This window comes from Ranitomeya imitator, chromosome 1, assembly GCF_032444005.1.
Source record: "Ranitomeya imitator isolate aRanImi1 chromosome 1, aRanImi1.pri, whole genome shotgun sequence".
Classification (NCBI taxonomy): Eukaryota; Metazoa; Chordata; class Amphibia; order Anura; family Dendrobatidae; genus Ranitomeya; species Ranitomeya imitator.
The window spans coordinates 977,442,337-977,448,515 of NC_091282.1; positions in this window are offsets into that span (position 1 = coordinate 977,442,337).

The following is a 6,179-nucleotide window of genomic DNA, read 5'->3' on the forward strand; positions in this document are numbered from 1 at the left end:
ATAGTCCGGTATTATAGTGGTGGCATCGTACAGAGCCTGCTGTGTGCCACCCTCCACCAGGACACATAGTCCGGTATTATAGTGGTGGCATCGTACGGAGCTTGCTGTGTGCCACCCTCCACCAGGGCACATAGTCCGGTATTATAGTGGTGGCATCGTACGGAGCCTGCTATGTGCCACCCTCCACCAGGGCACATAGTCCGGTATTATAGTGGTGGCATCGTACGGAGCCTGCTATGTGCCACCCTCCACCAGGGCACATAGTCCGGTATTATGGTGGTGGCATCGTATGGAGCCTGCTGTGTGCCACCCTCCACCAGGGCACAAGTCCGGTATTATAGTGGTGGCATCGTACGGAGCCTGCTATGTGCCACCCTCCACCAGAGCACATAGTCCGGTATTATAGTGGTGGCATTGTACGGAGCCTGCTATGTGCCACCCTCCACCAGGGCACATAGTCCGGTATTATGGTGGTGGCATCGTATGGAGCCTGCTGTGTGCCACCCTCCACCAGGGCACAAGTCCGGTATTATAGTGATGGCATTGTACGGAGCCTGCTATGTGCCACCCTCCACCAGGGCACATAGTCCGGTATTATAGTGGTGGCATCGTATGGAGCCTGCTGTGTGCCACCCTCCACCAGGGCACATAGTCCGGTATTATAGTGGTGGCATCGTACGGAGCCTGCTGTGTGCCACCCTCCACCAGGGCACATAGTCCGGTATTATAGTGGTGGCATCGTACGGAGCCTGCTGTGTGCCACCCTCCACCAGGGCACATAGTCCGGTATTATAGTGGTGGCAACGTACGGAGCCTGCTGTGTGCCACCCTCCACCAGGGCACATAGTCCGGTATTATAGTGGTGGCATCGTACAGAGCCTGCTGTGTGCCACCCTCCACCAGGGCACATAGTCCGGTATTATAGTGGTGGCATCGTACGGAGCCTGCTATGTGCCACCCTCCACCAGGGCACATAGTCCAGTATTATAGTGGTGGCAACGTACGGAGCCTGCTGTGTGCCACCCTCCACCAGGGCACATAGTCCGGTATAATAGTGGTGGCATCGTACGGAGCCTGCTGTGTGCCACCCTCCAGCAGGACACATAGTCCGGTATTATAGTGGTGGCATCGTACGGAGCTTGCTGTGTGCCACCCTCCACCAGGACGCATAGTCTGGTATTATAGTGGTGGCATAGCACGGAGCCTGCTGTGTGCCACCCTCCACCAGGACACATAGTCCGGTATTATAGTGGTGGCATCGTACAGAGCCTGCTGTGTGCCACCCTCCACCAGGGCACATAGTCTGGTATTATAGTGGTGGCATCGTACGGAGCCTGGTGTGTGCCACCCTCCACCAGGGCACATAGTCCGGTATTATAGTGGTGGCATCGTACGGAGCCTGGTGTGTGCCACCCTCCACCAGGGCACATAGTCCGGTATAATAGTGGTGGCATCGTACGGAGCCTGCTGTGTGCCACCCTCCAGCAGGACACATAGTCCGGTATTATAGTGGTGGCATCGTACGGAGCTTGCTGTGTGCCACCCTCCACCAGGACGCATAGTCTGGTATTATAGTGGTGGCATAGCACGGAGCCTGCTGTGTGCCACCCTCCACCAGGACACATAGTCCGGTATTATAGTGGTGGCATCGTACAGAGCCTGCTGTGTGCCACCCTCCACCAGGGCACATAGTCTGGTATTATAGTGGTGGCATCGTACGGAGCCTACTGTGTGCCACCCTCCACCAGGGCACATAGTTCGGTATTATAGTGGTGGCATCGTACGGAGCCTGCTGTGTGCCACCCTCCACCAGGGCACATAGTCCGGTATTATAGTGATGGCATTGTACGGAGCCTGCTATGTGCCACCCTCCACCAGGGCACATAGTCCGGTATTATAGTGGTGGCATCGTACGGAGCCTGCTGTGTGCCACCCTCCACCAGGGCACATAGTCCGGTATTATAGTGGTGGCATCGTACGGAGCCTGCTGTGTGCCACCCTCCACCAGGACACATAGTCCTGTATTACAGTGGTGGCATAGTACGGAGCCTGCTGTGTGCCACCCTCCACCAGGGCACATAGTCCGGTATTGTAGTGGTGGCATCGTACGGAGCCTGCTGTGTGCCACCCTCCACCAGGGCACATAGTCCGATATTATAGTGGTGGCATCGTACGGAGCCTGCTGTGTGCCACCCTCCACCAGGGCACATAGTCCGGTATTATAGTGGTGGCATCGTACGGAGCCTGCTGTGTGCCACCCTCCACCAGGACACATAGTCCGGTATTATAGTGGTGGCATCGTACGGAGCCTGCTGTGTGCCACCCTCCACCAGGGCATATAGTCCGGTATTATAGTGGTGGCATCGTACGGAGCCTGGTGTGTGCCACCCTCCACCAGGGCACATAGTCCGGTATTATAGTGGTGGCATCGTACAGAGCCTGCTGTGTGCCACCCTCCACCAGGGCCAGGGCCGCCATCAGGGCATTACAGCCGTGACTGGCGTATGGGGCCCGGTGAGCAGAGGGGGCCCGCATCGGGCCCTCTTACCTGCTCACCGAGCCCCTACCGGCAGCCGCAGGCTGAAATGGGCCCTTAGCGGCGGCCGGCGCTGCAGCTGTTTAACGCTATTGACGTGCGGGCCCGCGCCCGCACGTCAATAGTTAACAGCCGCAGCGTGCAGGTCGCCGGCGTCTGACGTCATTGTCAGTCGCCGGCGAGTGCAAGCTGCAGCTGCGTGGAGAGAGCAGGAGCGTGGCAGGTAAGCAGAACTTTTTTTTTATTTTTTTTTTTATTGAGAGCGGCGATCCGGAGGGGGGAGTTGCGGGGGCAGGGCAGTGCTGGACACTGATGGGGCAGAGTGCTGGACACTGATGGGGCAGAGTGCTGGACACTGATGGGGCAGAGTGCTGGACACTGATGGGGCAGAGTGCTGGACACTGATGGGGCAGAGTGCTGGACACTGATGGGGCAGAGTGCTGGACACATATGGGGCAGGATTGGACACAGATGGGGCAGAGTGCTGGACACTGATGGGGCAGAGTGCTGGACACAGATGGGGCAGAGTGCTGGACACTGATGGGGCAGAGTGCTGGACACAGATGGGCCAGAGTGCTGGACAGAGATGGGCCAGAGTGCTGGACACTGATGGGGCAGAGTGCTGGACACTGATGGGGCAGAGTGCTGGACACAGATGGGGCAGAGTGCTGGACACTGATGGGGCAGAGTGCTGGACACTGATGGGGCAAAGTGCTGGACACAGATGGGGCAGAGTGCTGGACAGAGATGGGCCAGAGTGCTGGACACTGATGGGGCAGAGTGCTGGACACTGATGGGGCAGAGTGCTGGACACTGATGGGGCAGAGTGCTGGACACAGATGGGGCAGGATTGGACACAGATGGGGCAGAGTGCTGGACACAGATGGGGCAGAGTGCTGGACACTGATGGGGCAGAGTGCTGGACACTGATGGGGCAGAGTGCTGGACACGGATGGGGCAGAGTGCTGGACACAGATGGGGCAGAGTGCTGGACACTGATGGGGCACAGTGCTGGACACTGATGGGGCAGAGTGCTGGACACTGATGGGACAGAGTGCTGGACACTGATGGGGCAGGATTGGATACAGATGGGGCAGAGTGCTGGACAGAGATGGGCCAGAGTGCTGGACAGAGATGGGCCAGAGTGCTGGATACAGATGGGTCAGAGTGCTGGACACGGATGGGGAAGAGTGCTGGACACAGATGGGGCAGGATTGGACACAGATGGGGCAGAGTGCTGGACACAGTTGGGGAAGAGTGCTGGACACAGATGGGGCAGAGTGCTGGACACAGATGGGGCAGAGTGCTGGACACTGATGGGGCAGAGTGCTGGACACTGATGGGGCAGAGTGCTGGACACTGATGGGGCAGAGTGCTGGACACTGATGGGGCAGGATTGGACACAGATGGGGCAGAGTGCTGGACACAGATGGGGCAGAGTGCTGGACACTGATGGGGCAGAGTGCTGGACACTGATGGGGCAGAGTGCTGGACACGGATGGGGCAGAGTGCTGGACACAGATGGGGCAGAGTGCTGGACACTGATGGGGCACAGTGCTGGACACTGATGGGGCAGAGTGCTGGACACTGATGGGACAGAGTGCTGGACACTGATGGGGCAGAGTGCTGGACACAGATGGGGCAGGATTGGACACAGATGGGGCAGAGTGCTGGACACAGATGGGGCAGAGTGCTGGACACTGATGGGGCAGAGTGCTGGACACTGATGGGGCAGAGTGCTGGACACGGATGGGGCAGAGTGCTGGACACAGATGGGGCAGAGTGCTGGACACTGATGGGGCACAGTGCTGGACACTGATGGGGCAGAGTGCTGGACACTGATGGGACAGAGTGCTGGACACTGATGGGGTAGAGTGCTGGACACTGATGGGGCAGAGTGCTGGACACTGATGGGGCAGGATTGGATACAGATGGGGCAGAGTGCTGGACAGAGATGGGCCAGAGTGCTGGACAGAGATGGGCCAGAGTGCTGGATACAGATGGGTCAGAGTGCTGGACACGGATGGGGAAGAGTGCTGGACACAGATGGGGCAGGATTGGACACAGATGGGGCAGAGTGCTGGACACAGTTGGGAAAGAGTGCTGGACACAGATGGGGCAGAGTGCTGGACACAGATGGGGCAGAGTGCTGGACACTGATGGGGCAGAGTGCTGGACACTGATGGGGCAGAGTGCTGGACACTGATGGGGCAGAGTGCTGGACACTGATGGGGCAGGATTGGACACAGATGGGGCAGAGTGCTGGACACAGATGGGGCAGAGTGCTGGACACTGATGGGGCAGAGTGCTGGACACAGATGGGGCAGAGTGCTGGACACAGATGGGGCAGAGTGCTGGACACAGATGGGGCAGAGTGCTGGACACTGATGGGGCAGAGTGCTGGACACAGATGGGGCAGAGTGCTGGACACTGATGGGGCAGAGTGCTGGACACAGATGGGCCAGAGTGCTGGACAGAGATGGGCCAGAGTGCTGGACACTGATGGGGCAGAGTGCTGGACACTGATGGGGCAGAGTGCTGGACACAGATGGGGCAGAGTGCTGGACACTGATGGGGCAGAGTGCTGGACACTGATGGGGCAGAGTGCTGGACACAGATGGGGCAGAGTGCTGGACAGAGATGGGCCAGAGTGCTGGACACTGATGGGGCAGAGTGCTGGACACTGATGGGGCAGAGTGCTGGACATTGATGGGGCAGAGTGCTGGACACAGATGGGGCAGGATTGGACACAGATGGGGCAGAGTGCTGGACACAGATGGGGCAGAGTGCTGGACACTGATGGGGCAGAGTGCTGGACACTGATGGGGCAGAGTGCTGGACACGGATGGGGCAGAGTGCTGGACACAGATGGGGCAGAGTGCTGGACACTGATGGGGCAGAGTGCTGGACACTGATGGGGCAGAGTGCTGGACACTGATGGGACAGAGTGCTGGACACTGATGGGGTAGAGTGCTGGACACTGATGGGGCAGAGTGCTGGACACTGATGGGGCAGGATTGGATACAGATGGGGCAGAGTGCTGGACAGAGATGGGCCAGAGTGCTGGACAGAGATGGGCCAGAGTGCTGGACAGAGATGGGGCAGAGTGCTGGACAGAGATGGGGCAGAGTGCTGGATACAGATGGGTCAGAGTGCTGGACACGGATGGGGAAGAGTGCTGGACACAGATGGGGCAGGATTGGACACAGATGGGGCAGAGTGCTGGACACAGTTGGGGAAGAGTGCTGGACACAGATGGGGCAGAGTGCTGGACACAGATGGGGCAGAGTGCTGGACAGAGATGGGCCAGAGTGCTGGACACTGATGGGGCAGAGTGCTGGACACTGATGGGGCAGAGTGCTGGACACTGATGGGGCAGAGTGCTGGACACAGATGGGGCAGGATTGGACACAGATGGGGCAGAGTGCTGGACACAGATGGGGCAGAGTGCTGGACACTGATGGGGCAGAGTGCTGGACACTGATGGGGCAGAGTGCTGGACACTGATGGGGCAGAGTGCTGGACACTGATGGGACAGAGTGCTGGACACTGATGGGGTAGAGTGCTGGACACTGATGGGGCAGAGTGCTGGACACTGATGGGGCAGGATTGGATACAGATGGGGCAGAGTGCTGGACAGAGA